Here is an 11,419-nt window from a genome sequence, read left to right as displayed (position 1 = left end):
TCCATCCTCATTCATCTTGTTTCTGAAAACCCACTTTGTACCAATGACATTCTGATGATGAGGTCTCGGAACTAGTTCCCAAACATCGTTCCGTTCAAACTGATGAAGTTCCTCTTGCATGGCTTGCACCCAATCTGGATCACATAGAGCCTCTTCGATCACCTTAGGCTCTATTTGCGATAGAAAGCAAGCAAACATGCTTTCTCTGTATGCTGATCTGGTTTGAACTCTGTCACGTACATCTCCAATCACTTGATCAGCAGGGTGACTCTTCAACCATCTTAGGTTGGGTTGTGGCTCCTCAGTTGATGCTTCCGTTGAAGGTTGAGATGTGGGTTGAACATCTATGATCTGGATTTGATCAGGAGCTTTCTTCTTGGTAGACTCTTCATCATCTGATTCTGACTGGAGTTCCGCTACGTCTCAAACTATAGACTGCTTGTCTTCGAGAGGTAAGTTTGATCTCTCGATAGACTCTGGCTGATCTTCCTCAGCTGCTTCCGTTGTCTTTGATGGTTGATCTGTCGATGCCCTTTCATCAAAGGTAACATGTATGGACTCTTCAACCACCAAACTCCGCTTGTTGAAGACTCTGAATGCTTTGCTTGTTGATGAGTATCCTAGAAATACTCCATCATCTGCCTTTTCTTCAAAAGTTCTTCGTTGAGCCTTCCCATTGTTGTGGATATAGCATTTGCACCCGAATGTGTGGAAGTGGCTTACATTCGGTTTTCTTCCATTCCACAACTCATATGGAGTCTTTCCAACTCCTTTTACTATCAAGGACCGATTTTGGGTGTAGCACGCTGTGTTGATTGCTTCTGCCCAAAATCCTTGTGATATGTTGGCTTGTGAGAGCATGGTCCTTGCGGCTTCTTTGAGAGTTCTATTCCTTCTTTCAGCAACCCCGTTCTGTTGAGGCGTTCGAGCAGCTGACAGTTGATGATGAATCCCGTTCTCGTTGCAGTAGCTCTCGATTACTTGATTTATGAACTCTCCACCTTGATCTGACCGGATCTTTAGTATCGAGACATCCTTTTCAACTTGAACTTGCTTCAAGAGATTTGGCAGGACAATTTTTGTCTCACTTTTCTTGGTTAAGAACACGGTCCATGTGAATCTTGTGTAGTCATCTACTACCACAAGAGTGTACTTCTTTCCCTTTATGCTGGGTGGATCCACTGGGCCAAATAAGTCCATGTGAAGAAGACTTAATGGTCTAGTGGATGATGTCTCGGCTTTGCTCTTGAAGGAGGATTTGATCTGTTTGCAACGTTGACATGCCTCACAAATTTTATCCTTTCGAAACGTCACTTTGGGCAGTCCTTCCACTAAGTTCCTCTTAGTAAGCTTGTTGATAGTCTTGAAGTTCAGATGACTAAGCTTACTATGCCACTCCCAGCATAAATCTTCCTTGCTCCTTGCTAGCATACATAGGGATGGTTTTGCAGACCTCCAATCCACTATGTACATGTTTCCTTTCCTTGCTGCTTCCAAGACGACTTCGAGAGATTCCTCGCTCATAATCTGACATTTGCTTTTGGTGAAGACAACCTTGTAGCCTTTGTCACAGAACTGGCTTGTACTAAGGAGATTGAACTTGAGCCCTTCAACGTAGGATACTCCCTTAATAACCAGCTCATTCTTTTGAATTTCACCAACAGCTTTTGTGCGTCCCTTCTTCTCGTTGTCGCCAAATGTCACCAAGGGACCTTCGATAGGTTGGATGTTCTCTAGCAGTGTTAGATTTCCCGTCATATGTCTCGAACATCCACTGTCAATGAACCACATGTCCCTGGTGTCCTGCAAGGCAATTAAGCAAGTTTAGGTACCCAAACTTTGGGTCCTGGTGGGTTAGTGAGTTTAGGCATCCATTTATACCTTGTGCCCATTATTCCAGGCCTAGGCGCAATGTAGCCATTGTACGTTTGATAATTATAAGGAATGCTAGCAAAAGTTTTAGGCCTCTTTGGTGCATAAATCAACTTAGGTAGAGACTTTTCGACCGGCTTATGCACCATGCCTTTCATACGCTGTTTGGTCATGTGAAATTGCTGAAAGTGAGGTTTCTTCCAGAACTTGTGATTTGATGACCAATTCTCACTAGATGGATAGAGTCTTCCTTTCTCCATCCGTGAGTTCCTAACTATGTGGATCTCAGACCTTCCATATTTGCCTTGAGGCGCATTATATGGAATGTAGCTCTTTTTGTACTTGGAATGGCCTTGCGAGAGATAGCAAGGTGATCTCTCGATATTGTTTACCCGGCCATTCTTCGTAGCTTTCCTATACTTTCCATTTCTGGTGTATAGGGACGGTTTATGAATAGCTACTCTGGTCTTTTCTGTTGGTCCTTTATGACCTTTATTTGGTTTGGGTTGAGATCCTCCATTTCTTGAAGTTCCCAAACCGTTGGTCTGTTTATTTCTCGAGAGATGGTCTCGATGGAACCCTAGACCGGTTCTATCACTTGTAGGTCTGTGATCATTCACCATTTTCTCCATAGCTTTGGAGGAATTAGAGTATGATGCTATAACCTTTCTAAGATCATTTTCGGTGATCTCTCGAGTTTTGCACTCTTCAGTCAGTTGGATTACTTTAGCTTCTAACTCACTTACTTTGAGAGTTAGCTCTGAATTCTCTTTCGAGACGTTCTTAAGCATATCTCTTTCAGCAGTTAGCTTGCTGTTTTCTTCCCTGATTTTGGCATGAGTGCTATTAGCGACTGCGAGATCCCTTTTAAATGTTTCAAGCATCTCAAAGGGATCTTCATCACTTCTGAAAGAAGAACAACGAGAGGTAGAAATAGAGCAGCGAGATGTGGAAGTAGAGGTTACCTCATTGTCAATGGCCATTAGGCATTGATTCTCTTCTTCCTCGGTGTATAAGCAGATGAGCCCCCTCTCATCCTCTGAGCTGCTGCTGCTTTCACTGGAGCTCGACGTCTCGGACTCCTCGATTGTTCTCTCGAGTTCCTCAGCAACAAGCGCCTTTCTGCGCAGATGTTTCTTTGTATCTCCCTTGAAGCCACTTTGTGCTGGCTTCTCTTTAGGTTCCTCCTTTCTCCTGGAGTTCCTACATTCTAGGCCTTGATACTTGCTTACCTTAGGGTAAGGACAGTCAGCCTTGAAGTGCCCCGGTCTCCTACAGTTGTAGCATAGACCTTGATCTTCTTCCTCCATTCCTCTGGATGTGTATTTTTCATTTTTCCTTCTTGAGGAGGAAGGTGAACTTGTATTGCTTTCCGGTGTCTTCTTCATAAATTTCCTGAATTTTCTTATGAAGAAAGCAAACTGTTCATCAGATAAAAAATCAGTGGGATTAGAATCTGACCTTGAGGAGGTGGTTGGTTGGTCCGCAATCAGTGCCACATTCCGTCTGTCCACCACATCCTCATCTCTTGGAAACATCTCAAATTCGAAGGCTTTGAGATCTCTGAATAGTTGGTCGGTTGTGGTGTTCTTCAAATCCCTGTGATCACGCATTGTGATCACCTTCATATCCCACTCCTTGGTAAGGCCTCGTAAGACCTTCAGGTTTAGCTCCTTTTGTGGAATCTCCTTCTCGAGATCATTGATCTCTATTGATAGCTTCATGAAACGAGATTCCATGCTGTCGATGCTCTCCCCTGGCTTCATCTTGAAGTCCTCGAACTTCTTCATGGCCACGGTGAGCTTGTTCTCCTTCTCCTGTTCGTCACCTTCACCAATCAACATCAAAGTATCCCATACCTCTTTCGCCGTTTTGCACTTTCTTACTTTTGGAAAGATGGTTTCGTCTATAGCTCTGAAGAGAATATCCTTGGCAATGTTGTCCAAGTTGTTTCTCTTCCTATCATCACTTGTCCATTCTTCCCTAGGTTTGGGGACATACTTTGGTGTATCTCTGGTTTGCTCAGCAGTCGTGTTTATCATCATGATCTTGACTGGTCCAGATGTTATTACTTCGGCCATCTCATCATGGAGGGCTGATAGATACGCAAGCATGCGTGTTTTCCAGTCATCGAACCTGCTAAGATCAAAGAGAAGATGTCTCGACAACATGCTATCCATTTTAAAATTTTTTTTTTTTTCGTGCTTTGAAAATATTTTCAAAAGACTTTTCAAAGAGGGATCTCTAGGCAATATAAACAAAGGTTTATCAGAGAACTTGCTCTGATACCAATTGTTGGTCCCAAGGGGATGGGGTACAAGTCTAGAGGGGGGGGGGAATAGACTTGTATAAGATTTTGCAAATCTTTTCAACCTCTCGTGTGTATTGAACTTAGGATGTTTAGGTTCGATACCTCACGAGGTGAAGACAAAGTTTTATGCGCAGCGGAAATGTTATCCCCTTTTAGTTAGCACGAGTTTGAGTTAGTTCGAGAAGTGCGTTTATATGCAGTGCAATCGAGAGGTTAGCGAGAGATAAAAACAGTAAGTAAATGCAAGAGAGATTTTTAAGTGGTTCGGCCAACCCGCCTACGTCCACTCTTCTTCCAGAAACTCCCTGGAAGGATTGCACTAAAAACTTCCCTTTTTTTAGTACAATATCGAGCGCTTGAGCTTTGATCACGAAGCCCGCCTCAAGCCTCAGGTTTTTCGCCCCGCTTCTTGTTACTCCACCTCTCGAGCACTTGACCTTTGATCACCAAGCCCGCGTCAAGCCTCAGGATCTTCACAAGACAGCTCCCAGGTTACTCTACCTCTCCAAGGTCTTTCTCCCCGCTTCCAGCTACTCCACCTCTCGAGCACTTGACCTTTGATCACCAAGCCCGCGTCAAGCCTCAGGTTTCTTTCACTCGGACAGCTGCCAGGTTACTCCACCTCTCTTGCTTAATCCAAAGCAAGGTGTTTTTGGTTGTCACAGTTGAATGTAACAGACTCCAATCTGACCACAAGCTATCGTTGAATCAACTTCGATGTAGAGCAGCTTCGGTCACCTTCTGGATGTATAACAGTTTAAGCTTTGTAACTCTCTTGAAACACTAAGATGTGTTTTCTCGCTGTTTTGAATATCAGGATGATATTCCAAGTTGAGCACTTGCACTTGAACGTTTTAGACAGACACTTCTTAAGAATTTCGGACCTCTTTTCTTTTTAACTCATTTTTCTCTCTTTTTCCCCTTTTCTTCTGTGTCTTTACGTCCTTATATATGAGAGTAGAGGAATAATTCCGTTGGAGGGAAAATTATTCCGTTTGAAATTTGTCTCCCATGCTGATCATGGGTCTTGCGTATTTTCAGCATATTTCATGGAGTGGTGATCTTGTAACTTGAACCTCTTTGTCTTGTAGTGAATATTCCATAGTTCACTTTTCTTGAGTCCATGCTCCAATTTTGTCTTTTGGTAAAAGTTACTCTTTTTATATTCCCATTATTCCTTGATTGTAGGGAATCAGACCACTTCAGCATTGGTGCACCTTTTGACCGTTTGTGGTGGAAATCTGACGTGTCATCCATTTCCGCCCATTTTGAAATCTTCACGTTCGGCACCTCTTCATTATTCCATCTCCATGATATTCTTCTTCTCCAAACTTTAAGTATGACCGTCATTCAGCTTTGTTGGAGAATTGTTAGTGTATCGAGACCAAGGTTGATATCTTGATCGCTTGATGTCTCGAACTCAAATATCGAGAGGTCTATCTCTCGAACTCTGTTTATGTCTCGAACTGGATAACTGTATCGAGAGGTCCTACCTCTCGAACTCTGCTTATGTCTCGAGACTTAGTTGATGTCTCGCAGACCCTTATTCCTCCAGTGTTGTCCCATGCCTTCTTCTGATCTGTCTATATGATTACAATACACGAGACTTCTAAGATGTTCAAACAAATTTACCTCAAGCTTAAATATTTTCCGAGTTGAGCTCAAAGTTACTCGGTTGTATTTTCGCTCTTGGTTTACTTGTCGAACTTACAGCGTTTTGCCTATGCGTCGAGACTCGGGGATTTCTACTTAACAGTTGGTATCATCAAAACCTATTACATGATGTTCCTAACATATGCAATGTGTAAACTTGAAATTAAACGAACTTGACAATTTAAAGTGTTCAAAACTAAAAGCAATATCAACAGTGAAAACTGAACCAAATGATATGTAGAAAACCGAAACAAGAAATTAAAAACCTTGATAATAAGATTGCAAATAAATTAACAGCTAACAGGAGAAAAGAAATGCTAGGTGCGTGAATAAACTACCATTATAGTAAAGGAATATCGACTAATAAATAATTGAATGCATTAAGAATAACTGTAGGCATCAAACAATAGCATTGTAATTCATACTCATAAAGAATTGAAAAGGTAATTACTAATTATACTAAACTCAAATTAAAAGCAAAAGGAAAGAATTAGGATTTGGTATTCTCAACACAAATTAAAGGAATCATAATAGCTAATGCCTTCTAGAAATTAACTCTAACAGTAGGTGTATAGCAATTAACAATAAATGACATCTGTGATCATTGTTTTGACGTGCAGAACAACATTTATCCTTACTAAAATAATTAACGAAAAAACTTAAACTCTAACTATGGTAATTAGCAGTAAGTGACTAACCCAAAAAGTGCAGTGCGAAAACCACTAAATCAACAACTCAACTTACTAGGCAAATTGCAATTGGAATGAATTGAACTATTAGCTACGAACTCCAAATTAAAACAAGGGAAAGGAAACAGAATATTGCTAGACTACTAGAAATTAAAGCTGCAACCAACCAATTTCAGAGAATTGCTGTAGCCGACCAAATTTTTATCTCACCAGATGGACTTCACCGCCGAACTCAGCCATGCCGACCGGATAATCACTTCGCTCGACGCTACCGGAATTTGTCCGGGTCTAAAAACTGATGCCTCAAACGTTGAACTTTGGCCTTCTTTTATACTGTTCCAGCCCAACCGTACCTCCGTCTTCTTCACCGAAAACTTCGCTCTCTCCCCAAGAATCGGACTCGTTGACACTGCTGGTGACGCTGAATCGGATCGCCTGCAACGGCCACAAGACCGAGTCGAAGAAAAATTGCTGTTCAGAAGTCTTGGTTTCGTCTACGATGTTCTTCGGCCTTTGCTGCTACGCTTGGGAGAGGAGACTTAGTAAATGGGTTGGGCTCAAGTTAGAATTAAGCATGACCAAATACTAACTATTAGAGTTAACAAGACACTTTATATTTTTGGGCTAAAACTAACATGTAGAAACATTTTTATTAACTGAAAAACTAAAAGCCCAACATTTATTTTACAAGACTAATTAATATGAAAACATACAAATTTGACTAAAAAAAACAAATTAATTATAACAAAGTTTAAAAAAAAAAACAATATAATAAAAATGATAATGACTCACTCTCCAATATCAAGCACACCCATCCATCATAACCACAAGACCAATTAAGCAATTAAACAATTTAAAGCACAAAGTGCGTCCTTTCCACACTTTAAACCAAACATCGTCCTCGATGTTGCCTTGAGGACCAAGTGGATTAAAGGAGCACGGGTCTAGCAAGATTATGCAAACAAACCAACCTCTTTCCACACTTTAGAAGTGTTTCCGGGGTATGGGGTCTCAACAAAACAATCCCTTTTGTGAATAAAAGAATGGCATGCTCATCATTTGTGTAAAGTGTCATGCAAAAACTTTAAAAAGTTTCCACACTTTAGAATTGAAAACGGGGCATTCAAATGTAAAAACGGATAAGAGGTTACAACTAAGTAAGCATCCCTCTATTTTCTACACTTTAGCTTCGAACCCTGGGTTGCTTCCGCTATCATTGCCACAAAAAAAAATGTTAGCATGTAAACATTTTAAGGTTCAATGGAGTAGGAAGCTACTCCTTTTATTCCTTCTTTTTCATTTTCTATTTTTCTCCTCTCTTTTTTTATTTTTGCTATAATGCTTGGGGTGCCTCCCAAGAGCTCCATGTTTAACATCTTTAGCCTGACTCAAATGCAAAAGAAAAATAACATCAAGCTAAAGAAACATCAAACATAATCTATCTAGAACATGCTAAAAAACTTTAAGCTAAAACCATTAAAAGTCTAGGAATTTAAAAATGTAAGTATTGAAATTGTCTAAAATAAAGGGAAACTAAGCTAGAAAACAATAAAAAGCAATGAAAATAAAGGCAGAACCCCACGCATAGGGAACCTAATGTTTTCGGTGGGACACTTTGAACATTATTCAAACAACCAAATTTCCTCTTCAAATCTCTTCCTTCATCATGTCTTGCTCTTGCCTTGGAGTGGTGGAGTCTTCAATGGTCACCATGGGACAGTGGGTGGAAATGGTTCGTGAATTGAGCTTGAAGCTCCTCAATCATCCAAGTGTTCCTCCCCACAGCATCCCTAGCTCTTGCAATTTCATCTCGTTGCAATGCAACGGCATCACCATACCTTGTAATCGCCTCTCCATGTTGTGCAAGCATGTGACCATGTTGAGTGAACAAATTTCCATGTTGGTTGAGAATGCCAACATGTGAATGTAAGAGTGCCATGTGCTCTTGATGTAATTGAAGATGAAAAGCTCTTTTGCTATCCCAATCCATGGGGGTCGACAGGCCCTAAGGTGCAGCATCCTCTCCTCCTTGCTCTTCTTGTTCATCTTCTCCATCTTCTTCCTCATTCTCTTTTTGTTCATCTCCTTCATCCTCTTCCTCATTCTCTTCTTCTTTTTCTTCCTCATCATCTTCTTTAGCATCATCCTCCGATTCCGCGTCATCACCCCCAAGTTTCAAGCTCATGGCAAAGAAGTCCACAATTGAAATTGCTTCCATTACGACATCAATCTTTTCTCTTGCCAACATATCTTCAAGTTCCAACCCTTTGCATAACTCGGTCACCAAAGGCCAAATGACCACGGACTGCACATTCGTCTTATTTTGAACCGCTAGCTACTTTTTCACTTGTTCTCCCATGTTCACCTGCTCATTCATCTCCATACTCCACATGTAAAAGAGGTCTTGCTGATAAGTCTTGTTCAAATTAGTTGTCCTTCCAGATAAGTTAATGGCCAATGCTATCCATATAGCCTTGAGATGATTGGGTCGGATCTCCTTAAAATCTGAACGGTAGCTACGGAAGGCGGGATTGTTTATCTCATCCCTAGTGTGAAGTCCTAAGATCAATGCCAAGTCATCCACAGAGTAGTTGTACTTCTTGTTGAATAGAGTGAATGAAATGGATCGCTTCGTGTTGTTGACCTCTTTCTTGATTTGCAATGTAGCCACGAACTCATACGTAACCGAGCCATATGTGGGTCCTCCCCAAGCAAAGACTTTACTCCAATAGCGGTGCCTCAACAAACGTTACACCATAAACTCACAACCAAATTCTTGCAAGATATTAGGATCAAGATATTTTCCTCCCATCAATCTTTTTTTCTTGTATTGGTCCATGAGTGCTAATTGTTCCAGATTCAAGGCACGTAACACTCGTGATCCACGAGGTGCATTGTTTACTTGTAGTTGTCCATCCCCACGAGCTGGGGCACGACTCGAACTTCCTTCTCCAAATCTTCTTTTCTTTGCCATTTCTTTTGTTCATACCATGTACCCTACAAAATCTTAAAGTAAAAATTTCCATAAATTGCAATGGTTAGTCACAACACACTCTTCTTTTTCTCATTTTTTTCTTTTTTTTTTTGAAATTCTTCCTCACTTTTTTTTTCAAATTCCCTTCTTTATTTTTCAAAATTTTAACATAGTTTCCCCTCAATTCTTATCAATTCTCATTCACAAAATCCTTACAATGCATTACAACATCAAACATTCACTCAAAATTCAAGATTATGCAATTTCAATTCAAAGTCAACAATTTCCAAAGTCAACTTCATCTTCTTCCGTAATTCAAGAACTAGGGTTGAAGGTGTGAGTGCAATCTCAACATTCATGTGTGTGCATCAACAAATTTCTTTCACAATCAAGCATAAAAACATGTTTCTCAACAATTTTCCTTCATCAATTTCATTCAATTCACAATCTAACATCAAACCCATATTCCAATTTCTTCAAATTCCAACTAGGGTTCTACAACAATTCCTTATCTCAAAAATTGTTCAAATCAAACCAAAGGAATCAATGAAATAATGGTCTAGGTTGCAAAACTAGCCATTATAAATAAGTTTCAATCAACAACAATCACAAGACAATGTAGAATCACATTCAAGAATTTTGAACTAGAAAGCTTCATGAATAGTTATGGAAGATGGAGGTTTTGAAGTTTTTTACCTTGTTTTGGTTGATCCTTGCTATATAGAGACTTGATCAAAGCTCAAAAGATGAAGAAAAGTGAAGAAATATTGCAAACCTTGCGTGGAAGAGCTCTCTCCTTCGTGGTTTGAAGAGTAGTGAGATGGGGGGTTTTAAATGGATGTATTCGGCCTTGGCAGATTTTTAGCCCGTCCACATGACGTCCACGCGTGGACTGATCGTGTGGAAGTTTTTGTAATTTTTCCACGCCGTGTCCACGCGTGGATGGGCCACGTGGAAGTTTCTGTATTTATTCCACGTGAGGTCCACGCATTGGAGCTCACGTGGAATGGATACAACAACTTCATGTTTTCTTTCCCTATTTTTCCATCCACTTTTGGTCATTTTTCGCTCAACTTTTCCATCCTACTCTTGCATATTAGTCCCACAAGAAACACCAAAACAAAAACTACAAAAAAAAAAAAAACTACAAAAATGCACAGAAACAAAGACAATTATTCACAAGATAACCTTGGGGTGCTTCCCAAGAAGCGCCACGCTTATTGTCCTTGGCTAGACTCAACGTTTCCTCCTCAATCATTGTCATTAACCTTTGGTTGGAAGCACTTGGAAGTCCAAGTGTTCTTCCACACCAGTTTCTCAATTTCCCATCTAAGCTTAGTCTTGGTTTTCACCTTGACCGTTTCCTTTAAAGCTCCTTTTCCTTCCTTCACAACATTGACCTTTTCGGTCTTTGCCTTTTCACCATCAAAGCGGAGTGTTATTTCTCCCGTGCCCACGTCAATTAAAGCTCGGCATGTGGCTAAGAATGGCCTACCTAAGATGAACGAACCAAAGGGTTCGTCTCTTCCCATATCACAAACTACGAAGTCTACGGGCACTAAGAATTCTCCAACTTTAACTAGCACATCCTTCGCCAAACCTTTGGGATACCGAGTGGTCTCATCGGCTAAACGTAGGGTGAGTCTAGTTGGACTCAAACATGACAAATTCAAGCTTTCAAATACACTCAACGGCATGAGATTAATAGAGGCTCCGAGATCGGCCAAAGCTTTCAGGAATTCCATGATCTTGATGGAACATGGAAGTACAAAAGCTCCGGGGTTACCCTTTTTCATCGGGCACCCCGTAGAAGTGAGAGCCGAGGTCTCTTTACCTAAGTAAGAAAATTCCTCAACATTTTCATTCCCTAACATTTCCTTCCATTGGGGATCGCAATGAAATTTTTGTAAAAAAAAAAAA

The sequence above is a fragment of the Ipomoea triloba genome, chromosome 4 (assembly GCF_003576645.1).
Source record: "Ipomoea triloba cultivar NCNSP0323 chromosome 4, ASM357664v1".
NCBI classification, from domain to species: Eukaryota; Viridiplantae; Streptophyta; class Magnoliopsida; order Solanales; family Convolvulaceae; genus Ipomoea; species Ipomoea triloba.
This window is presented reverse-complemented; position numbering follows the sequence as displayed.